The sequence below is a fragment of the Poecile atricapillus genome, chromosome 4, assembly GCF_030490865.1.
Source record: "Poecile atricapillus isolate bPoeAtr1 chromosome 4, bPoeAtr1.hap1, whole genome shotgun sequence".
Classification (NCBI taxonomy): domain Eukaryota; kingdom Metazoa; phylum Chordata; class Aves; order Passeriformes; family Paridae; genus Poecile; species Poecile atricapillus.
Genome location: NC_081252.1, coordinates 5,669,451 through 5,695,602, shown reverse-complemented (window position 1 = coordinate 5,695,602; position 26,152 = coordinate 5,669,451). Strand labels below are relative to the sequence as shown.

Genomic DNA, 26,152 nt, shown 5'->3' with positions numbered 1-26,152 from the left:
CACCAATCAAGGAGCTCTAAAAGGAATCCTTTGTGGCCATCTCCCAAGGCTAGACCTAGTAAATAACACTATTTGTTCAATACTCTTCCACCTCTGGGAAATGCTGGAAAATACAAACACAGCCTCATATATTTCTTTATTCCTCCTTCAACAGGGAAGCAGTTGTGAATAGATTTATATTTACTCTAACAAGCATTTTAACCTCCCTTTCAGATAAAAAGAGCTTATTTGATTTTATTATTTCCAGCACTCTTCTGAAAGAATTTCTTTCAGGCATCTCAGCATTTTCTTTATTTCAGTGCAGAAGGATCACCCCTTTTTTAGCTGTTCCTCATAAACAAACCATCATCTTGGTTTGCACTTCAATGCACACTCTCCACGGGATTTAATATCCTTCACGAGGGAACCAAAATGGAATGCAGACACTTTTTAAAATGATGGTTTGGGACTAAATCTGGCCTCTGGGCAGCAGCTCCTTTCCTGCTCTCACACATTTTCAGATCAGAGCTGCTCTCCTCTGCTTTGCCTTCTCCTTCCAGCTTCTCCTCAGCATTTTCTCCTTCCCCAGAGTCAAAGGATACAGGTCTAAGTTACATTTGCTCTCCTTCCCCAGTCCTGATTGTATTTGGGATTCTGACTGGTACTGCAGAAATGTAGGGAAATGAGAACAAGCACTCAGGAGAAACAGCTTTTATCTTTTTGACTGCTCATTCTATGCTGCATATTTCCTTACTACAACATTTCCCAATTAGAGGCAACAGCTTCTAGGTCAACAAAGAGTTGAGACCGAGAAGGAGCTGCTGCTATTAAATCATGTCTCAGGAAAAGATGAACCTGCATGATTTAATTTATGTATCAAGAACAGAAGAGATGCTTGACAAACAATTTACACAGAATGAAACAATGCAACAAGTTACCCAGCTTCTAGTGATGGCTGTTAACTGGCTTGGTGTTTTAAAAAATATTGATCACTACAAAATCAAGATTATTAGGACGCTGCACCTACTGAAATGATACAACAAGAACACTGCTCAAACTAAGCTTCTGGAGTCTTGGTTAACAGCTGCTGTTTTCTGACATAAAGGAGAGGTGCTTGCCTCCCAAAGGAATGATAATACCATTCCCAGGAGGGACTAGCCCTTCCTAAGGCTCCTGGCTTTTTCCCTTGGCGGTAAGGGGTCTCTCTTAAGCTGCCAGGATCAGACCCCAGAGCAGAGAGAAGACCTCTTTCAGGCATCAACTGCAGCAGCAAGAGAAGTGGAGGGAAGTCTGAGACTTGCAGGACACTGATGATCTTGAAGAGTTTAATTATTTTGGCATTTCAAATCTGGAATTTGAAGTGTTGGTATAAGAAAAAAACAGGTAATAAACACTTACTACATACTGGGCACTTAATTTTTTACCATATATAGATCTACTGCGGGCAATTCCAACTTGCATAAATTCCTGCTAATAAACCTGTCATCAAGGTACTTTAGTCACAGGCACAATGTCACCCTCCCATCTGTGCAACAACATTACAATGCAGCATTGAGCCCTCCCAACTCAATGAAGTTATGCACAACCCTTCAAAATGAAGTTAAATTATGACTGACAATTAACTCTGTGGTCTCGGCTAGGCACTCGCAGCAGACGCATTTCCAATTTGGGATATTGCTGGTATTTTAGCTACTGAGCACATGTTGACAGGCCATGAGAGTATATCCAACTCTCAGAACACCTACAATCCAATTAATTTGGCACTGTGCACACCCTGTTTGCAGTTCTGCTATTGTTTCCAAGTTACTCTGAACAGTTTTGTTTCAGGTATTCAGAGACTCAGTAACAGCAGGTTTTGCTCCATTGTACTACCAAAGTGATGGAATAACAAATCAGAGCAGAGTCTATATTGAATATGTATTTTTAATAGCTGAAAGACAGTCCTTTCAGACCTGGATGCTTGCAGAAAAAGCTGTGGTCAATTCCACCACAGAGATTCCAGCTTGCTGCTCCCTTTTTAGCCCCGAGGTTGCCCTGCTGCTTTCACAGCTGCCACAGACCCATCCACTCGCAGACTGCCAACCAGTGGAATTCCATTTCCATAGTGGTGTCTCCACTGTAAATATGATGGAGCCAGGGAAGAGTTATGGACTCAAACAAAATGGTGTATTTGATGTACTTCTGAATTGTTGATCTGACAGTCAGGAACCCCAAGTTTATTTGCTGCTGCTGCTCATTCCTCTTGTGACTCAGCAGTGGTAGTACTCTTCAAAAGACTCACTTCACTCTAAACCACTGGCACAAAGCTTTCCATTCAAGAATTTTAAGGATCATAGAAGAAGAAAATTTTCTCATTGCCACAGTTTCAATGCATTTCCTGCCCACTGTTACAAGGAATCAACTCTAAAGAGACAGCTATTCCTGTCTGTTCCACAGCCTCTCCACTGTTCCACAGCCTCTCCACACTGGCTGCTGACCTAGGAATTTCTTTTCTTTTCCTATTCCACCCACAAAATACCAGATTCTCTCTCTGGCTTTTATGGGTGGGTTTTGAAGAACAGATAGGAAGGCAAAGAATACTTGTGTTCTGCAGTCAGACAAAATGTTCTGCCAAACTGATTTCCCCCCCTGCCCCAAGTGACGGCAGCTTTTGCTGGAATTATGGGCACGAGAGGGCAGGGAAGAGAGAAAAGTGATGCCTTTCTCACCCATGAAGTGGGGCAAGCCTGTCAAACTGGACCATCTTCCCTGCTTCTCACACTCAGGACAGTTACATATGAGGTCGTGCCAAGCAAGATGGACAGAAATGGAAAAGCTGAGTCTGAATGTCTTGGATTTTGATTTTCTTCTGTAGTGCCAGTTCAGGGTCACATTAAGATACAGCAGGTTCCGCTGATGCTCGTACAAATCCTCTCATTTTCAGTGCTAAAGGAGATAATTTCTCCCTTGCTGCAAGTCAATTAGCTTAAGAACAGCTCTACTCACTGCAACTGGGGAGAGGTAAAAATTAGAAGAAAATAATACTTAGAACTGAACGCACACAAAGATTACAATTATTTTAAGATCAATCAGACAAAGTGCCTAAAGCCTTTCCTCTTCATCAGCGCTGCTGTAACCATGTCAAGAGCACACAGCTGGCTACACATTAGTTTCATTGTTGGGCTGTCAACCATTTGAAGGTTTTCACCAAATTCCTCTCCACAGGGCATTTTCCCTTTTCTTTCCATCTGCAGACACACAGTACTTTGCAAGGAAGTGCTTGTAATGCAATTACTGCATTCTGTTTGTTTTTCTTAGGGGCAGAAAAGGTACAGAAAAACTTCATGAACTGTTGCTTTCCCTTAAACATTCATCTCGTGGGATAGAAAAGCTCCAGACCTGTATCTTCTAGAGTTCAAAGGATCTGAGAAGCAATGATGGAGTTGATGGCAGTGTCTATACTGACCTCTTCATTATACACAGCTCAAACCTAATGGCTCTCTTCATCCAAAGGACAGATTTAGGAAACTGGTACAGTTTCATTCTAAGAAACATTGAACAGAAATTTGTTTTACTAATCCAAGAATTGCACTGGATATTGCAGAGAGAGAGAGATCAGTCTGAAATCACTCAAGATTCTAACAAGTTTATCAGGAAAAATACTTGCTAAAATGTTTTAAAGTCAGTACAGTAGTATGAAAACCAGTAACAATGTGAGCCAATAAACCAGAGATGTGTCTGACTGGATAAGATACCCATCACTACACACTTCTACAGCGCACCTTTTCCTTGTGGCTTTGCCCCAAAATTCCCTGGCTGAATCAGTGCCAGTCCCTCCACCTCCCTGTATGTCAATTATTCAACTGATAACATGGGAGAAATGATGCCAGTATACCAATAATACAGGCTGCTGAAGCTTGCTTTTTCTTTTCCTGTGAAACATTTTGTGCAAGATCCTGATATAGCACGATCTCGCCCGAGGGCCGCTGCAGTCAGCAAGATCTTTAACGCGAGACAGACGCACAAAATATTACTTGAAGAGTGAGTTTAGTGCTCTCTTAGTGCTTGGGCTCTTTCTCAGCTTGGTGACACTTCAGAATTCGGGATGCCTGACAGGAATAGCCGTCAGGATCACTTCCCAGTCACCAGTGCAAACCACACAACCCGCCAGCTCTGAGATTTGCTACTCCAACAAGCCAACTGTTGGTTCCCAGCATCTGCAGAGCAGCATTTCCTGAGGCTTTTCCTACCTGCAGAACGTCTGCTTTGTACAGTGCTCTGGGAACAGGGCCATCATGCTGCTTCTCATGACAAAAACTCACAGCTGCACACACGGTCCTGTGGTTTCTTGTGGTTTATCCTGCATGTGGTGGTTGATGGAGCACACTGTAAGGAGGCAGAGCCTCTCTTACACCACTGCACAGCCAAACCACTGAGAAATTTTGGGCTTTACTCTTAGGGGCACTTATTTCAGAGTAGGGTATCCAGCTCCTGAAGTCTCAGCCTGCTAACTTACACTTGACAAATGATATTCACTTCCAAATTAAATATAACGAAGAAATTTGTTAAGATTAACATTTAACCCACACTCCCATTTTCCAGGTTTGGAAACAAACTATTTATGTACTCATTATTGAGAACATTGTTTAGCTGACACTGTAATGATTCATGGGTAGTGTTTTCTCTTCTTAGTTTTGTATCAGTGAAAAAGAACATTTTGAAAACGTCTCATAATGGAATTTTTGCATCCTCTCAACAGCTGAGTGTTTCACATCAAGAAATTCCAGCAATTTTGATGAAAACACAAGAAAGCTTATGAAATTCAAAATGCCAGACAGACTCCTAAAGCTACGGAGTCTTCATTTTAACGTCTAAATTTTTGCCCAACGCTGACTTGCAAAGTGTGACATAAATACATGCAAGACCTACACCCCACAAAGATACAAACCTCAGTCTTTAAAGTGACTGTGTGCAAAGCTAATGCTTAGAACTTTGGGAACTCTTCATAGGCAGGTATTTACAAACCAGATATATCATGTTTTCAAAGGCACTCCTTCGAAGGAGTCTTGGGCAGATTTTGGCCAAATATTCATTTACAGTTATATTTAGAAAACAATGCATTCTATTCTTTTAGCCTGTATTGTATTGGGGATATCATAATTTTCAGAAATAAGTGATCACACAGCCTACACAGCAATGCATGAATCAAAGACCTGATTGTAATGTATAAAAAGACATTACTGTACTCACATTCCAGGATGTCAGGCAGACATGATCAAACCTCCATGATGAATATCAAAAACCATGGATGGTTCACTGCTTGTCTTCCCCTCCATTCTCACAATTCTTTTAATTAAAAAGGCTTATACCTCAAGCACTCCTATTAAATTTTGCTGTTTCCCTACATTGTAAAATAGTTTTTGGCTGTTGTGGCAGTATTTCAATGTGGAATATATTTTGTCCTGACTCAAAATATTGTTCTGTGCCTTCTTCTAATTTGCCCACCGAGCAACTTCTAGTCAAAACCCACATTGCCAAAGAGCTGCTATGGTGCCAATACCCTCCCCATGCAATGAATTTTCCAGATCTCAGCTCTATTAACAACCTGGGGTTGGAAGCAGAGGGTGTACAAGGTCCCTTCCACCCTAAACCACTCTGTGACTGATTCTATCCTGTGCCTGGAACAATACACATCATCAAAACCAGGACTGCAACCACTGCCACCTTCTAGAAGGGAAGCCACAAGCGTGCAAAGGAAGTCAAGTTTGTGTTTCCTAATTTTGCTATGTGAACACAAAAAAGGGGAACAAAACACAGTAACTGCTCTCAAAGAGCCTGAAAGCATCTGAGGCTTGAAAAATGCAGCTGCATATAAACTGCTGAAGTAGCTTTCAGAAATGGTTTTCATTTGGACTGCATCACATTGCAGAAGATTAAAAAAGGGCACAAAATATTTAGGCTGTTATTCCAAAAGATTTGATTGGAAATGTTTTGTTCTCTTTCATCTTCCTAGTGACTACATTTCTATAAAGCAGCAGAATTTTATTTATATGTTTGATTTGGACCCCAAGTGAAAGCCTTATCTAAAAGCTTGTCTCAAAGGTCAGCTCTGAGGCAGCTGACCTAATCCCATGCCATTTTGAAGTACTACACTGCTCTCTTCTGTCAGCGTTCTGTAGTTTCAGCACCGCACTTCTTGCTTATTTTCCATTAAAGAGAAATGAAAGGTTAAGCACATGTGGTTCATTTACTCAGATCTTTTCTTTGAACTGTGTGGCTCTTTTACTTGGATCTCTTCTTTGAAGCTGCTATGAGAGAGCAACTGAAATTTCTCAGAACTGATTGGAGCCCAAGCCCTCCTCGCTTGCAGCTTTCTCACCTCAATAAGTGTTCCCAACACTTTGCATCACAACTTTGGCACAGCAGAGAAGTGAACTTTACCTGAACACTCATAGCAGTTCTTTACATTCAAATTCTTCAAAAAATTAAATCTCAGGGGTCTTATTTCACGCAAAAAGTAAAGAACAAGAGAGGCTGGCACTGCTGCATTACTAACAAAACAGTTGACAAAAAAAGGTGAAGACTGCTTTGTATAACTAACATACATAGATCATAATTTACTTCATTGAAAAAGCCAAAGAACTCACTATCAGTAACCATTATTGTTTGGGAGACCCAGGTGATCAGCACTGGAACATTCAGTAACTTTTCCTTCAATTAAGTTTTAAAAAACATTTCAAAATTCTGCTGTACTTACTGGATTGAGAACCACTGTGAAGAACAACTCTCCTCCTTGAATACTTTTGTCTAATTCCTTTGGACCTCCAGGATACTCTTTATAGAAAATGGTGTGCGTGAATAGGCCACAAGTTTGCCTAGGAAGCACCTGAATTTATGAAGAAAACATAAAAAATTTCAAGGGTTTATGCTTTTAATGAGATGCTAAAAGTCAGAGAAGTAACATGGAACAGATAATTGCTGGGTATATCTGGCCTCTCAGCTTTTCTGGAAACCAATACTGATCTAGATGAATTATTATCACTAAAATCATAACATCCAAAAATCCATCACATTTGGTTTGAAATTGGAGACTGATCTCTATCATGAAATTACAATTACAGCCTCCTTAAACTCACTCTGTCCATAACACCTCATCCTAAATCCAAGTCTTTGAAGTCTAAAGTTTTAAAATAATGTGAAAGATAATCTAAAATATTATCAGTCTCTATCGTATCAATCAGTTCCACTTTTATCTGAATGATGGCTTTGTTGTAAATTTAAACTGTAGCTGCAAAGGCAAATTGGGGTTTCTTTGGCTTAGGCATCACCACCAACAATTCTACTTTGACACATGAGAAATTTTTCCAATAATGCTCACCTTATAATAAATATTTACTTCCCATGCAACTGTGCTATTGTTGAAATATGTAGTACAAGCAAAATTATTTTTAAAAACATTCCAAGAACAAATCTTTTGAATATGAAGAACTAGTAAACGCAGTTAACACTTTTCATCGGGAACTCAAAATATTTTCTCCTGAATTCAGAAAATAATTCACTGGAGAGCATTTCAATTATGCCTACTCCTTATGGAAAATCAACAGCTGAGTAAGGATGTTCATGGATAGAGCTTAACTGGGATTGCTATGATAGATTAGCTTTTAAAGCATAGAAATATTTGACACAGGCTGTGGTTTTGTAGATATTCTTTTATTTATTGAAGTTTCATTTCTCAACTTCTTTTTTTTTAATGTAGAGAAGATTGTGATCACGGATTGCAAATTCTGTGTTGTCAGAAAATGTATGGAATTTGTACATCTGCTATAAACTTGCCTAAGTTTTTAACAAACCTTTGGATTTCCTTGAGGAAATAAGAGAACATTTTTTCACAGAGGCAGGGAATGAAGCTGTACTTGATGTGAGGTGCTCTGACAAATCTTACACAACCATGTTTTTACTGAGTCTGTTCATTACTATTAGCCTGCAGGTGTAAAATATTGATGCATTTCCCCTGGAGAAATGAAAGCTTGAGACTCCCTGAACAGGTGGTTTTGTATGACTGGTTTTGGAAATAGATTTTTGGCTGCAGTGTCCTTGTGCTAAATCTCATTATGTGTCTTCAAATGACGTGTTTTCACAAATATTTATGGAAGGGATTTTTGGAGACTCTGAGTCAATCTGTCTTCCCCAAATGCTCTGTGCTCCCTGAGCACATCCACAAACCCATTACTTCACACGCAGTGATTGCTTTGAGGAGAGCAAACTGTAGCTCAACCCTAGATTGGTGTCACTTTTGTTCCTAGATTTTTGGAGATGATTTTCATTTGCTTCACCCAAAAATAGATCAAAACTTTAAAATGCTACTACTTAGCTTAGGGAAGTGGTATCCATGGCAATGTGAGAACAATACCAGAATTCTGTCCTAAGTGGCAGAGTTGTGCCAAGGCTCTCGACCTCCCACAAGTGCCTGTTGCAGCCAGAGGTACAACACAGGGCTCCCATTCACTGCTCTCCCACTTGCTCCAAAAGAAAGTTACTTGGGAACATGCCACCAAGTATTTTGGAAAGCTGTTTTGAAACACTTCTGAGATGATAATACCGATGAGATGTGAACCCGAAATAGCCTCCACCCCAGTGCCCAGATGGCAACAGCACAACGCCTTCCGTGGCAGTTGTGTAGAAGCCCTTCCTTTGGCAAACGTGGCTGTCAGTGACAGAGCTGGGAGTTATGTCATTTAGGAAAACACTGGGATTTGAGAGCACTTTGGTAGCCTGGAGGTGGTGTGGGGGGTGTTTTCCTTCCCTGCTTCTCCTGAGGCTCTGGGTTAAACCAGGCTGCAAAGCCCAGCCCACATTTGTGTATGGCAGGAAGCCAAACAAGGGCAACCACGCACAGTTCACGGGGAAAAGAGAAGTAGGGACCCACCCAGATCCAGATTCTGAGGTAGCATCACCTGGCAATACTCTTCTGCAGTTAATGGAACCATGCAAATTTAAAACCTGATAGAAATCTAACCCAGCAGATTGTGTTAAATGATGCAAAATGGACTTGTTCCTTGAGCTCTCTGAACCAGCATTAACCACAGGACTAGAACTGTTAACAGCCTGTTAACTGCTGTCAGCAGGGTGTCTGGATGCCACCTTCATCAGCAGAAACATCACCAGCAACAGACTGATTTTAATTAACAAGACACTGTCAAATGTATCTTGCTAGTTATGCAGAGCAGTACGTGCTTCTTGCAATGTGAACTTCTAGGATACCCTGCTTTTCCACTTCAAAGGAAATTGCCCATGAAATGGCAGAGTACAAAATGAACATCAGCAGTACAACTCACCATGATGTTTTTGTGGATGAAGCCTCGCCTATACCTTGCAGGTTTCAGATGTGGGTATTCTTCTGTGCTGGGAACTCTGATGTTCCAGACCTTTTTCCAGGCATCATAAAGTTGAACGTGTACTGGATAAACTCCAGAGTGGTGTGGTGCCACTGCATAGCCCAAGTCAGTTGGAATAGCGTGCTCCTGAAACATGACAGAACAATGGTTGCACTCAAAAATTTAAGAAACTTGATGTTTTGGCATTTCTCAGATGCTTTCTTTGTGAAAGACCAAGAACAGGTCTGAAATGCACATAACAGTAATATCAAACTATGCTGATCTGGAAGGAGATGGAGAGCAGCATGGTGAAGATAAAGCACAGGATTTTAAGACGAAAGCCTTTTTAGAAAACACCAGTAGGCAGGGAAGAAAGATATAAATGCATTTTACATTGGTTTCTTCAATCTACATTAAACAGAAAGCTGCACTCTTTCAAGTTCTTGCAAGGAATTTGCTCACAAACTCCGATGTCAAAGAGAAAATCACTGGCATGTCCTCAACACAACATGCAGCATTTGGCAGCTACAACTACAAAAACCACAATTTCCACTACATGTCCCTTCATAATCACTTGGATGAGGAGCTGAATTTCAGTCACTGCATTTCCCCTCTAGTCCAATCAAAACACAAATCCATTTTCAAAAACCAGCTGAACTATTTTATTGTCATGTTAAACATGTGTAACACTCTACAGGATGTTGTAGAGTAAACCCTTTTGTAGCACGTTTCCTATTTTTGAAGGCTCCTGGCATTTCTCATGTGTACACCCTCACCTTGATGCCATTACATTCTCTTCACATCCAATGCATTTTCCTTCAGGTTACTTTTCAAATGAACAGTAAATAGCACATATTCCTTGATAGTCTGATCAGTGGAAAGCACAGTCCATAAGATATCATTTTGCCATGATTTAGGAAGACTGCTCTTGCACTGCCTTTGAATTCTGAGAGTTTTTAATATGGCTGGAATCAATACGGTCATCCTCACCCTATTTCCTAATCATACTGTGTGTGCAAAGCATTGGCTGATACCAGGACCTCTTCCTTTGAATAAACTAGTTACTGTGGAACATGAAAATCTCCAGAAAAACAGGTGTGTGATGTTAGTAAAATCATGTACTGCGAGTAACAGACACAAATGGTTCAACCACAGCGGAGAACCTTGAGTTCTCTATGTCTAAAGAATGGTGAAATTCTTGTTTCCTTTTAGGAATTTCTGGCACACATGAAGGGCACCGTGTGTAATCTGCCAAACAGGAGTGAGTAACATCTGCCCTCCTGCTTGTATTGCACCAGGAGATAAAGAGTGGATCCTCCATCAGTTACGCCACTTTACACGATTTAATTCCATCACAGATAATCCAATTCTTCTTCCTTTTATCTTTCCTACTGCCCTTAAGCATGCATAAGCATCAGAAAGGAAAATCTTCACAGAACATGTAAGAAATTGCCTTCTCTAACATCCCACTGCAACTCCTTCATTTATCTAGAAACAAAAGTCTGATTTTTAAGGCTTCTCCCCTCAAGTTTCACAACAGGCAGTAATAAATATGTAATCTAAATCTTTCACTCTAATAATCATCTTCTATCATCTTCAATGAATTAGTGTCTCCATTATTCCTTACTGACTGTTATTCCCCAGTTGGGCATCTCCCACACAATACACACATTGAGTGGATAGCGCACGAGGCATCGGCAATTTCGGCCTCTTGCAAAAAAGTGGATACTTCTCTCTGTTATTAATTTAAATGCTCTGAGCAAATGAAACATAACCAGTAGCTTTAGGTCCGTATGTCTAAACATGAAAAAAAATTAATAGAAGGTATCTGTAAGCATTAAAAGCACTGAAAGTAGTGAAGAAAATGGCAATTGCTGAAGTTACATAAACCAAGGTTGAAAATGCATGATCCTTATAACACTCTTTAACCATTACATCCTGCACACTGATCCCAGAGGATGTCTTAGGTCACACCAGAACTACAAGGACCCATTTTATTTCCAGTGGAGTTTGCACCAGTACACAGAATCGTATTAAAAGGGCAATTCTGGACACAAGATTTTTAAATTTTTGGAAATCTTAACACCTACTGCAATGTTTTCTTCAAAGGAAACATTAAAGCAGAGCTGTCCTGTACTCTGTACAACTACAATTTACAGCAAACTTGGTGAAATCTTTGTTTGAAAGAAAGCATGTGTCTCAATCAAAACCCAAGTTTTCAAACACAAACTTGAATTGGATGATTTGGTCCATCCTTTTCTCCTACACTCACTGACACATGGCCATTAAGTGCACTCTTTGTTGTTCTGGTATTTCAAATCCCCCTGCTCCTTCCAGGAACAAAGGCATCACCTGCCATCTAAAGAGCAACCAGTGGATTTTAAAAAGGAAGAAGAAGAAATATTAGGCTGTCAGAAGAGCAGATGTAATCCAGCAAACATGGTTGTGTCTGCTGAGATATTGGGACACAATTAAGTCTTGACACCAGACTCCCTCTTCAGACAAATAACATGTTTTAATTGTTGCAATTTGTTGTATGAAAGTAACTGTGATCTGTTTCTCCAATATCCTCAGACCTAAAATATGTTTTGAATTTTTCTTGTATTCTCACTGAAACATTTTGATTCAGAGCTTTGCTGTGAATAAATAATTAGTAAAGGCAATGCTTTCCAAAACAAGTTTATGTAAAGCTGATCCAAAGGGAATATATAAGGTGTATCACTGCAGAATTGCATCTTTGAAATTGTGGCACACTTACCTAACCCCAACATCCAGTGGTTTCACAAAGTCATTTGAATACCTTTCAATGGTATTTCAATTTATTCTTTCAGAAACTTGATTTTTTTTTTTTTTTTTTTTTTTTAATCTAAACAGACTAATGGTTCCTGAGTACCTAATTAAATAAAAGAATGCAAAAATGTAACTCACTAAGGCAAACTTTTTGTTGAGGATCATCTGCTCCACCAGTGAGGACTCATTGTGAAAGAGGTGTGGCTGCATGTGACTCCACATGTGGGGAAACCACCAGAACTCATCCACAGATCTCAGCAGCAGGTCATCACCCTCATCCTCCTCCTCAGTCCCTGCAGAGAAAATTGAAAAAAAAAAACAAACCCAAACATTTCTGAAGTTTCTACATTCATGATATTTTTTACAAGAGTTGGAAACAGCAGGAATGATATTAACATAATAAACTGTGACCAGTTAAAATACCTCCTGCTGAGGCACTGGGGACAAAATGGGACAGTCAGGACCACTTTGATGGCCCACATCCTATTTAATACTCTTTTATCTCTTCTATTTCTATACTGGTTTTAAAACAAAATTATTTTAAGGGATAAAATACATTGCTCTAGTTCTACAGTAGAAATTAAACAATCCTAAGGAAGAACTGTGGTAGCTCAACAGATCCCTTAGTGAAATCACTACAAAATTTTATGTGATTGGTGGAATTGACCACTCAAAAGCAGACTGAAAGGAATTAATTTGAATAAAAGCGGGGGAGGCATTTCATCTGCTCCACACCAGAAAGTTATGCAGGAACACAGCATACTAAGGCCCTCAGACTCCACCATTCCTACTTGTCCTCACACTACACAGAACACCATCAAAATCCAAGTCATTTTAGTGTTTCATTCTTACCTGTGTGATAGAATTTTCCTGAAAATCCCAGGTTGAAAGTAAAATTTGTAATCTGGGCTCTCAAAAGATTCTGAGTATCAAGCAGGGCCTGAAAACAAAACAAACCACCATACAAACATACCTGTAGAAAATACAATCTGGCAGAGAAATTTAATGTAACAATAGAAATAATTTTACAGTTATGTGCCTTTTCAATTGGTTTTGCTATTTAAAACCAGCTCTTTATGTAAGACAGAGCAGTACAGATATTTTTATTAGCACATAAAGATTAAAGACCGCATGAAAACTCCATCATTTCCCTCATGAAGATGACCAGCTATTAAATGCTGGGTTACTCCCTGAATGATGAGAGAGGAAAACAAAGGCATTCACAGAGAGAAGACCTTCCACTGGTCCCTCAGTAAACCTGGGGCACAGCCAGGAATGAATTTCAGATCTCTTGTGCCCCCCCCAGCACTGCTCCATTCACCAGGGTGAAGAGCAGCTGTCAGAGTTACATTTTTCTACATCAGCTCAAGTACATCCACAGCATTTCTATCCTGTTTCAAACTCATGGGCAACCCAAAAAGAAAAATCTAGTGAGATAGCAAGAAGCAAAATCAACCTTATCCACACCAAAGAACTGGTTGGCAGATTCCCTCAAATACTGACTCATTTCTCAGACAATGAGCTGATACTGACTCTCAGCATCTGTGTACTTGCACTAAAGTAGTACAAACAAAAAAACAGCATGGAGGAAGAAGGAGGAAGCATTATTCATCAGGTACAGCTTCACTTGTTGGTTTCAATATGCTCTTCTTGATTTGTTGCTCCTAAGATTTCCATATTACATTCAGGAGTTCTCTCCCAGGCTCTTACACCCCGCTGTTCCCTCCTTCAGTTTTTCAGGTGGAACACAGAAACCCAGTGTTCCAAACTTTGCAAAGTAAGAACAAAACAGAAGAGCAAAATCATCAGAAAGTTTTCCAAGTCAACATAGAGTATAGCACAATGATGTTAATAAAGTGCTGGAAAACATTACTACTGTCAGAGAAGAGTAACTGTGTTATGAATGGGGAATGTACTTAACTGCACAAAAAAGATGAATATGACTGGAGATTCTCAAAGGTTTAAAGGTCTAGCAGTTGCCCTACTCTTGAAATGCAAAGACAACTTAGTGCCTTGAAAAATATGAACCAATAAATTTAGTTTCCCTGAACATTTTCATCATGGAAGTGATTTGCCTACAATTATATGCCAATGACAACATAATATGAGGAACTCCAGTCTGGTTGAGGCATAGTACACTCAACTTACAATTCCTTAAAATATGACCCATTTTATAGATTGAGACAGTATCCACCTTATTAGAGCATACAACCTCTACTTTGGGTCTTCCCCAGGGCTCACCTGGTAAAGATCATCATCTTTTACTGCAAAGCCTGAAAACTGTCCCAGAGACAGTTTTAGAGACACTGTAAAAGAATGAGCAAAATGAAGCACAGAATGGAGATAACTGAAAACAAGCTCCAGACTTAGGAAGCAGAATATGAAGTGAAAAACCTTGCAATGCTGTAACGACGGCTTTTGCTTGGCTGAGAGAGTGAAGATCTCCGAGGAGGCTTCTTATTCTAATGAAAAGCAGCAAATCTGCACAGGATTTATATGAAAACCAACCCTGAGCTGCTCAGAATCTATTCAATGAAATAATTTTGTCTCTGCATGCTTGGAAAGGTAGGAGGCAAATAATGCAGGTATTCCCTTCCTGGGCTAAGGGCACACGTGTAGAGGGGAAGGGATCCTGAGCACAGCCTGACAGCGAGGTGGCACCAAGGGCTGCTCACTTCTTTCCCTCCACATTAAGAGCTGGGAGCATTTCTTGAGCTGAAGGTTTTATCCTGTACCTTTCTAACACCTTCCCAGCTTGTCACCTCCACTCTGGTTTCAGCAGGATGGAAAACTAGAATGGCAAACCCGCTTTTCAAAGGGAGGAGGGAGGAAGGTGGCAAGAGGCCCAAGACATTTCTGTAACAATGCAACACAGAGTTCGCTTCTTCCCTGGGAATTAATTTTGCCAGTGCGGTTCCCACCTTCTTGCCTCGTGTTGGGGATGTATCAGCTAATTCCAAGGGTGTGGACCTGCTCTGCCTGTGAAGAGGGAGGCCTCAGACCTGCTGTGAACCACTCTGGGTACAGACAAGCCGAGCTAACATTTGAGTTGTCGTGCCTAGGATTATTTTCTGGGCGACTTGACATTTTACTCATCTTTCAGGTTCTAAAAACAAAATGTTACAACTCATGAAAAATATATAGTAGCAGATGGCAGGGCTGATTACTGTGAGTTTCCATCAGAAAGACAGAAAGAGAGAAAAAGTAGGGGGACTAAAAGCCTGACATTTCTTTTCTACATGCTGTTTTATAAGCTGAAGGTAAACTGCTGGTATTTTCTGGATCTCTTATGATTGTTTATGAGCAGCCCCTCTGGGTAACTGTATGAGATGCTACATAAATACACCAGTCCTGAATATTGTATTTCTAAACTGTCAAGCCTTCATATGTTTATAAATAATTATGTAGTACGTGTTATATTTCTGCTGGTACTATAAGGACAATAAATTGCTGGCTGCATAATCCCTTTCACGTACACAGTTCCAATGGAGTTCTTTCTTTTGAACTTCTCCTTAGCTCACAGACTAGGTTTAGGAAATTCCTAGTGCCAGCAATCAAAGGTAAGTGTTCAATACATGATGAAAGAACCCTTGTTTTGCTAATAGTAAAAAGAGAAATCTCAGGAAAAGGCCCTGTTACAATTCAGGAGATAGACAAATGTTATCCCTACAGCCAAACAACTGATTTTCTCATCCTTCAAACAGGACAGAGACATGGACAGATGACATAGGCTGTCAATTTTTTAGCTCAAGTAGATCAGCTGAAAAGCCAAGGATAAAACTCCTATTTTCAAACCTGCTCCCCACTTCCACAGCCAGGAAGCCATCCTACCTCCTGCCCTCAAATATCTCAGTGCAATTTCACTTTAGAGTCTGCCACAGAGCAACTACAAGTGTCAGCCTGTCTTCAGCCAACAGACGGCTATGATTTCTTCAGCATCAACACAAATATTCAGACTCAAATGCCTTGACTTGATCAAAGGAATAAATCAAGTTTGCCTTGTTGAACTCTGGTTCACCAAAGAGGAAGGATGCCTTCTTTGTGCAGTCACGCCAACATATTTATGACTATTTTCCTGCTGAAAAGCTGCTAAAGAACTCAAGCACTTGAAAAGAGAAATAGTTCAATAAGCTGGTAATTCTACTTGTAATCACGTACATTTCAACTAAATTGGCAAGCAGACAGACAGAGCCTCACAGTGCTGCAGCATTAACATCTTACACTTCACATCAGTACACGCCTTCATGTCAGCAACAAACGCAAGGGCAGCTTCATCATTTTCCAGAAAGCCTTTCTCTTCCTCCTTTTTTTGGGAAGCAGATCTCATCTCTTAATGTTTGCTTATTTAAATGCTTTACTGTCTGACAATACTACCAAAGGAGCCATTAAATTAGGAATTATTTTGCTTGAATAAAATTTCTGATGTTGTGTTGGCCCTTCCATAAAGGCAAGGAGCTTCTGAAAAGGAAGGACAAATTAATAACAAGTGGAATATGAAAGCACCTGAGTTAAGCAGAGCAATCCCCTCTATGGGAGCTCTTATCCAGAAGTAGCTTTAATTTCTCCACATTGTATTTCTTACATGAGAGGGAAGAAACAGAACTCGAGCCATTTTCTGAGTGGATTTCTTGGTAGAGAGAGGTTTAATGAGCTAAAACTGATGTGCTGTCCTTTTATTCTGCACTGTTTGGGACATCACTTTGCCTTTTCCTGCCCTGGGAGTGCTGCAGCAGAATCTGCTGCTCGGGTACTCACACACCACCTGCCTCCCTCAAGCTCCCCCTCCTGCAGAACCTGGGCTGCTGGGAGGCAGCACAACAAGCAGGAACACAAGACGGCCTCAGTGAAGGTCCAACCCAAATGGCTGGGAATCAGTATTTTATTGGACTCCTTTGCTTCTGAGGAAAAAGAATTCCTTCATGATAAATTATGGATTTTGGAACATCATTAAAATGCAATGACTACTCTTTCTGCATTTCCAAGATTAGCAATTTGACACCCATTACCATAAACATTTAATAAGAAGAATTGCTTTGAGTATAAGGATGTACCTGAAAAAAAACATTTTATCTATCCTTCGGACAAAAGGACAAAAAGCTTCATTTGCCTTTGTGCACTCTCTTAGCAGAGCTGACATTACAGAGAGGACAAAAGAAAAAACAAAGAAAACCTTCAGTTTTTTCTGCAAAGTGTATTGCTGATGGAGAACAGGTAACCCAATTTTCCCCCTAAGTGCCAATAAAGTATCAGGCTGAAGCCCACTTATGTGCCCACTAAGTTCTTCAGTGTCCAACAGAAGAAAAAAATTCAGGAGCCACAACTTCATCTTAGGTGTCCAAACTTATGCATCCAGTGAAGGATCCTTAAAACATAAAAAGCCACTTTAGAAACATTGCTCAAATGATTTCAATCAAAAAGTTTTTCATCAGGACACACTGTTTTAAATGTCACTGGGTCTTCCTTTAGAGTTGTTTTTTGATCACATACAATAATGATCTTGATGATAGCGCAAGTACGTATTTTCAAGTAATTAGGCTCTTTCATCTAGGTAAATCATTTGTACAACCAAGAGATTTAAGAAATATTTCTAACTTCCTTCACCAACTTCTCACTTCTTGGAGGCTGAGCCACCAGATAATGAGAACCGAGCTAATTACGGCAAGGTAACTTGAAGGTTATAAATACTTGCTGCCAATAGTATTTAATAAAGCAAAGTAATTAGCACGCTGTTTTCAGGGTTCTGTCTGAACTTCTGCTTTATTAGCTCTTAATTAAACTGTACTTAGATGAAAGAGGTTACTGGTACTAAACAGCTAAACGATCTCCTTATTTTGCAGTTAGCAGAAATAAAATGCTGCATTTCTTTTCATTAAAGGTCAAAAAATCCCAGGTCAGTTGAAACAGAAATAACACAACACCCTACTGCTACCTGTTTTTCCCTGGATTTTGGTCAGATAAGATTCAATAGAAACCTTGCTGGCTACATTTTCACCTAGCACTTGACCTGCTCACCTAACACCAAGTATTAAGAGATACTTCTCAGAATATAACAGAACTGACTAAAACCAAAGTGGCTCTAAAATGAACTTCGAGTCTCTTGGCATTTTGAAGTTCTTGTGATCTGGTGATGGTCAGTACAGATGGAATGTGAGGTTTGCCAGCCCCAGTGGAATCATTCCGGGAGCTGAGCTGCAGTCACACACAGCCCCACAGCTGCCTCAGCCCCGAGCACGACAGGCCAGCCCTCAGATGGGACGTGACCACTTCCAGGTCACTTCTGGGCCACTCTGCTCTGCCTGCTTTGTCTGGCCTGTCTCCATCACATCCCACCAGCAGCAGATAAATTCTAACAATTCTATTCTTCATTGATTTGTGTTGACACTTGTCTGGCTCCCAGGAAATGGTAGGCATTACACCTCTGCACCCCTCATTAACCAAGCCACGCTCCTACAGCTCCACACCCTGTCTGCAAGGGTGCACAGTGCTCTGTCACAGATAAAACAGCGGCATGGCTGCTCTAAGTGGACATGTATTTTATAGTCACCCAGCTCAGAAAGGACAGAGGTTGTGATCCCAGCTCCCAGCTCCACATTCATTATCAACAGCACATTTGCTCCTTATTTAATGCTTCCTCACAGGCCAGCTCCAAATGCAGGCAGCAGGCGGATCTGGCTGCAGGACAAGGCAGGCTGTCCATGAGCTCTGGCTGCAGCACATCCCGATCCTGATCCCTGACTGGATTTCTGTTGCCAGCTGTGGCTGGAAACCCCTGCAAGGCTGAGCTCTGGAGGGAGGGCAAGGCCTGATCTCTGAGCAGCAGAGAGCTCGGGGGCTCAGCTGATGTGCAGGCAGCTGCAGCTGGGGCACTGCACCAGCTCTGCTCTAAGTTTGGCCGCGGCCACATTCCCCTGCACAAACACTGATGTTTCCCATGTGCAGTTCCAGGCCTACCTCACACCATGGCTCGTGCACAAAAGGTGACGTTCTGTAAATCCTAGCTTACCACAAATTTGATTCCAAAACTGCTATTCCCAAGGTGCAACAGCCTGCAGCTCCTCTCAAGCTGCTGCCTAGGACCTGCTGTCCATGTCAGGTCTCCAAAGCACCTCCTTCCCTTCCCGCTCTGCTCCGCATGTCCCATCCAGATAAAAAAGGAACAGTGACCTCATTCCAACTCCTGCCACCTTCCACTAGACCAGGTTGCTCCAAGTCCCATCCAATCTGCCCTTGGACACTTTCAGGGGTGGGTCACCACAACTTCTCTGGACAGCCTGTGCCACTGCCTCACTACCCTTACTATAAAAAACTCTCCATCCTGATGTCCAATATCAATCTACCCTCTTTCAATTTAATCCCTGGACTGACAGAGGCAGACTGGGAAATAAAAAAAAGTATTTTCCAGTTCTTCAGGTAATGAAAGCAAAAACATGGTGTCAGTGTAACATATATCAAATACAAGAGAGTCTGAGTAAGGACTTCTGGAAGAATATCAGCCTTACTTTTACCTTGAGCAAAGTAAAATTCTCTGGACCTCAAAGCCTGAGCCTGGACAAACTAAGACCAGCTTATCCCCAAAAGGCCTACAGGCTGTGCTTCCTGCTCAGCACATTATTAAATAAACAAGATTTCTAAGTCTGGTCTATATCATTACCTAAATAATCAGAGCTCGAGAGTGAGCGAAATTTATCTGTTTTTTGAATGCACACAGAATTCAACACATTTACATTTCTACACTGTTTTCCCACAAAAACCCAACTCCACAGACTAAGGTATAACAAGCTGCTATTTAGGTACCTTGGAAGAAGTATTGGAGACTACAAGCTATGTCTAAAATGCTGACACCGAGTGAAGAGAAACACCTTGGGGTTTGTTCGCCTCTCTGCTGATATTTCTCCCCCCCAGGTAAGACTAAAGCACAGCATCTGTGTTAATGCTGAGTTTCACATACTAGAGAACAAAGAGAGTGCAAATGAATGAAGACTCAAACCCTGTAACATAGATAAAAACCAAATAAATTGGTTGCTCTTCCTACTTAGCAAAGCACAACAAAATGACCACACCACTGCCATATTAAATAACAATTATTCCAGGGACTGGGCAATGCATCAATGTCACAGTTCATTCACAAATGCTTCTCAGATGTTCTGTTTTTCCTAATAGAGCCAAGAAGATTCCTCTGACTTCCAATACTCTACCTGAATTAAAATAGCCATCTACCTCTGTCCCTGTTTCAGGTGAGCTGAAGAAAACCAAAAGCTCTTTTCCATGTCTCACCTTTACTGACAGAAAAAAAAACAATCTTTAACCAAAAAATTTTCATTTTCTCACTGTCTGAAAGCTCCAGGTAGGATACAGCTGGGAATTCAGTGTTCAGCTTACTCACCAGCCAAGGGTCACAATTTATGTTTTTTTCCTTCTTTTTATGAGTAGCTCTAAATTTGTTGAATGAAATTCCCCAGCTACATTAGCATTGGTATCAAAGAAATTACAAACAAACAAAAAAAAAAAAAAACCCAGGAGAAAGTTTCCACAAAATAACAAAGATACCTCTTTTCTCAAGCCATACTTTCATGATTATATGTAGCCAAGACAGAAATAACAAAAATTTATTTCAAGTTAGTAAGAACTTTGACAGTTTCATTGGCTCCCACACAGTATCAAGTCTAAAGGATGTAACTGCAGAAAATCTCAAGACTCCAGTGAAAAAGGGGGAGATGATATTGTTACAAGTGTTAATACACACCTTACCTGTTTTCATGAGTGCTTGCATTTCAAAAAGACAAGATTACAAAAGCTAGGTGTGCCCAGATAAACATCCCAGCTGGCAAACTCTACACCTGCAGCCTCAAACCAACACACAGGAATCCAAATGAGCTCTGTATTTGATTTACTGTACGAGACTGAGAACGTATCTCAATACAAATCCCCTGCCAATATCATATTCCTTCCAATAGCAGATTTCATACTCTTTTACCAAATCTAATTTTTAAAGACTTACATAATCCTTCTACTTCCTTTTGGATATTAGCCTCTATTCTGCTGCTTTTATTGGCTATTCAGCCTACACTTAAATATCTCTGTGCCTTACATTAAATATTTTTATCCATCCTCACTGTTTATACCCTGCAGACATCTGCAGCCTATTGCTCTCTGCTTCGGTCATCCTTACTTACTGAATTCTTCAGCCTGTATTTTTTCATTTTTTTGCTCAGATGTTTCCTGACTATTATGGTGTCTCTAAGCACTCTCCAAATACTTCTAATCATGTTGTGCAGAACTGAGCACAATCTAGAAACCTCCTCAGTCAGTAAGATGAAGTCCTTCACTGATGCAAAATATTGTTCATAGTCTGTTTGAATTTAAAACCACTCTACATTACAAACTGAGATACATTTTAGCATTCATCTTGTTTTAGGGTATTTTCAGGATTACCATTTTCAACATTTCTATTACCTTTAACAATGGCAGTGGAAAAGGACAAGAAGACCATCTTGCAGCATAAAATAATAATTTTTATAGAAACGCTGAATTGATTTTCAGCCTCCTTTTGAGGACTATTAGCATTCCATCAAAGACAGCTCTGAAGTATCCTTAGTCCAAGTCCAGTTTAAAATGGAGGAGAGACAACTTGGCTTATTCCCACGATTGCTAACACTAAAAGGCAAGTAAGTGAGAGCTTGAGGAAGAGCTTACTTACTAGTTCCACAAAAATACAAGCAGTGCTCCCAAACTAAACCTGTCTCCTCTGGAGGGCCTTTGTCGTGTGGATTTACTGACCTGGGTGGGAATGAATGTGGGGAGCATTCCTCTGCACAGACACAGACTTTTTAATTTGCCTTCTCCACTGTTTCTATTTTCAAATGGATTGCAGTATAATTTCTACAATATAAAGTGGTTTTAAATTTAATTTATTACTTATCTCAGATATGAAGCTACATTTTAAGGAGCAACACTAACTCATCTCCAGGACTGCAGAGTAAAAGAAGGAATCTCCTAAAGAGTAACTACTTCTAAAAATTGGTCGTAAGATTTTTATGGTCTGTGCACAGAAAAAGAAACTGGAATTGGAAATAGACAGGGAATTGTTATTCCATGAAGGGCTACACATAAACTGGCAATCAACTGCTTTTCCTTTACTTGGTTTTGTAAGCACGGTCACCAAGAATCACTCATGTCATTGCACTGACCTTCCAGACTGAACAGGAGAAGAAAGGCCACTTCCCATGCTGCTGTACTGTAGAAGAAAAGAATGAATTAGGAGTCCCCACTTCCACTCTCATTTTTCTCTTCTCACCAGACTGTGCCTCCTTGATGTGACTGAAGAGCAGGATGGTGGAAGGCTCACTTGTGGTATCATGTTTTAAAGTTAATGGCTTGGATTTCTAGATCTGTCTGCACTTTGGTTTTTATTTGTTGGCTGTGAAAGTTTTATTCAGTTCTGTTAGCAGCAGGAAGTGGATGGCTAACTTGGCACTGAAAAAGCCCAGAATAAATCTTGCAGCAGCCACTGGAACGCTGCTGATGAATGTGTGCAGCTCTGCGGGAAGCTGTATTGCATTGTTACTGTTTGTGTTACTGAGGTGCTTGCTGAACAAAAAGAGCCTCTGACCAAGAGAACTTGCAATCCAAGGAAAGAGAGGGACTGACAGCAGAGCAGCTTTTGTTTCCATGGCCAGATGGATCGACCCAAACGCTGCAGAGTTGATGCTGACAACACTCCAAAGGTGCAGAATCACATGTGGTTTTTATTGTAGCCAGGAAAATACTCACCTACATTCCTAAAGTGAATACTTTTAAGTAGACAGAGGAAGACAGAGCTTGCTAACCACGTGGCTGTGAACCAAAAATTATCTCAGTGCAGGCTGACACAAAGAAATCCTCACAAATCCACCCAGTGTATGGGAAACCTTATGTTCAAGAGTAAAGATATCTCTGCATAATAAACTAAGGCAAGGGAAAAATCAGAAACAGCGTTACCAAGTATTCAGAGCTAGATCACTTGATCTCAGGTGAGCGTCATTCCTTAAGCTTTATTTAAAAGAGCTCTTGGATCGGAAAACTCCATTGAGAACAGGAAGACACCATTGTCACATTAAGCCTAAGGATAGCAAAGTGTTCACCACCACAGAGAAATATGGGGAATTTAGAAATGAAAATAAATTACTCTAATTTTCTGGAAAGATGCAGATGACTGAAGCCACAGTGCACATCCTCTTACTTGGGAAAGCACCAGCAGATTGACAGAAGCTGTCATTTCCTTACTTTGGTTCTATCCTGAAGAAAACCAAGGAGTGTATAACCAATAGTCAGATCCGGTGCTGGGGTGCAAGAGCTTGAAGCAAATCAGCCCTCAAAGACCTCATGGGATTCACCACGCCAAGAAACACTTTCTGCAGTCTCTCTGCCAATAAAAAACTGCAACTGAAATGCATTTTTCTTCTCTTAGCTACCTGCCACTGAATTTGTAACAGTAGGAGATGGTGCAATCCTTGACATATCACTGGCTCAAGACCTAGGTCCGCATGAAACATTTTTAGGTTTCCATGTGTAGTGTCAGAGCATTAAAATGAAAAACCAAACCAAACAAAAAAACCTCATGAGATTCAGTTATTCCAGTTCTGCAAAACTAAACGGAGGGAAAAAAAAATCCAAATATGAACTTTTTAAAGAAAACAAAATACAAAATACCTGACAAAACAAACAAGAATTTCAGCAGAAGCAGAACTAATGCAAACCACTGAATTTACAGGAACGAAGGCTGCAATACCAAAACCACATGCACGGTTTTTGTCATCCTCCACCATGAATAAACTGCTAAATTAAACTCAGCACCAAGCTTATTCCATGGATTTGGTTGTGTCCAGCTCACACAGTTGCAGAACAGGAGGAAGAACACGAGGAATTCCCAGCACTGCTCTGCAATGCAGCCCCACAAGTGTCACACCCAAAGCAGAGCCAGCTCCTCTGTGTCCCCGTGGCCCCTCTGCAGACGCCTTGCTCTGGGAGAGGATTTTTATCCTGCTTTCCATTTCCAGCACCAGTTCCATTTTAACAAAAAGAGCTGGGCTCTATTGAGCAGCACTTGTATCCATCTTACTAGATTAAAATTCAGACAACTGCAGAGACGCCCCAGTCAGTAATTTTCCTTCTCCTCGACACTTCTGAAGAACTGAATGCACTTTTTACCTGCTATTTCCAACAAATCAGTATGAAATACCTTAGGAGCTTCAGGTCAAACTAAAAAAGAATGTACACACACAGCAGACACATTCCACTGTGGTATACAGGTATTACAGCTAACAGACTGGGAATGCAAAATGATTTAGCAGAACAAAAGTTGGTAATCATTAATTTCTTATGTAATTTAAAGATGTGATTAAAAAGATTTTTTGAACCTCCCCCCCCGAAGGAAAGAGTTACGGCTCAGTGGTTTTGGAGCTGACACATTTGATGACATCTGTCATTTCTTTTTTGATAACCTTCTACGTGATCCTATGGATAAAAAAGCAATTAACTTAGAGAATTAGACTTGCTCTTGTGACAGGGACCATCCTTTGTCTTGACAGTTTAGGCTTTCTGCACCTTTTGGCCCTTCTGCTTTAACACAATATATATGGAAGACTCTCTTCTGAGGCAAATATTTAGGTCATTCTTATGCAAGAAAAACTGAACAGCCACATGATTGGATTTTTAAAATTTATAGCCAAGTCTGCTTTACCTTGGGAAGTTCTGGTTTCTTTCCATGTGTGATGCACAGGGTGAAAAGACACTTAATGGGTTTTAAACAACTGCAATCATTTAAGCAGTGCCGACTAATGTGAATGAATTTAATACAAGGAATAAACAATTAGCTCTTAGTGAGGAAATCTGTTATTAAACAGAACTACATTAAACAAAAGGTTAGACCACCAATGTTGCTAAGAAAGTAAGAAAAGCGACAGCACTCACTATGGAAAATGGAAGAGGACTGATCTGACCAAATACAAATGTTTATATCTAATCTTAGTCACTCTGGAAACAATTTATGAACAACAGTCACATACTTTTAAGGTGCAATTCACTTAACCAGTGCCTGCCTGAAGATGAGCAGTTTTTCTACGTTTATGTCTACTGTGGGAAGTCAGAGGAATAGCTCCATTAGAGGAGTCTGCCTTATAAACCTCAACACCCAGGCAAGACGAGTGACTGTGTATGGAGACTGAAGGGCTAAGAACTGATTGCTTTTGGCTGAACCCTCTCCATTACAAGAAAAATGTCTGGCACAGCTCTTTTCTCCAGCTCTCCAGTGATTAAAGCTGGAAGACTGCAGCCTGGATCTTGCACTGCCCACTGCAACGCACATATTCACCAACAGATGCACTCCCAAACCAGGATGATACATAAGGATCTATCATCCCCCTCCAAGAATGGATATGGTTAATACAAAGCTTTTTCCTTGGCAATCATAAAGAATAATTACAGGTAGACAAAACAGTTAGGCTTACCTAAAGAGAAGAGATCCCCATTCTGACTTCAATTCAGCCTCTTTTGAAAAGCCCACAAAGAACCAGACAGTCAAGAGGAGCTCACACAGCTAATTATTAGGAAAAAATAATTTGGCAGTGTTCTAACTTTTCCTTTGAAAAATGTGATTAACTCTCAGGGATCTCCAGAAAGTGTGTATGTTGGGGAAATGAAGGGAAAGGTAGACAGCCTAGACCACCAGCTTGAATCAAACTGCCATCAGGAAAAAAAATCACATTTAACTTCCCCTCTTTTATCATCTGCTTCTCCCTTGAAAAATCCCAACGCCTTACAGTAATAAAAATTTCACGAAGAGTAACTGTAACAAAAAAAGATATTAAATTAGTAGACTGTCAGCCAGGACAATCACGGTCTATTAGGATAAACTTATTCTGTGGAAATCTAGATAGATTATTCTCTGTATGTCCATTTAAATGAATTATTTGCAGTGCACAGGCTCTTAAGTCTTTCTAAAAGAAACAAGGAAAATAAGATAGAACACTGTCACAGCCTAATGGTCCCTCCTG

General features: G+C 40.4%; 1 pseudogene; it reads right to left on the bottom strand.

Moving 5' to 3' along the window:
- Positions 1-26,152, bottom strand: part of LOC131578665 (bifunctional heparan sulfate N-deacetylase/N-sulfotransferase 3-like) — a 32,860-nt pseudogene that overhangs the window by 2,707 nt on the left and 4,001 nt on the right.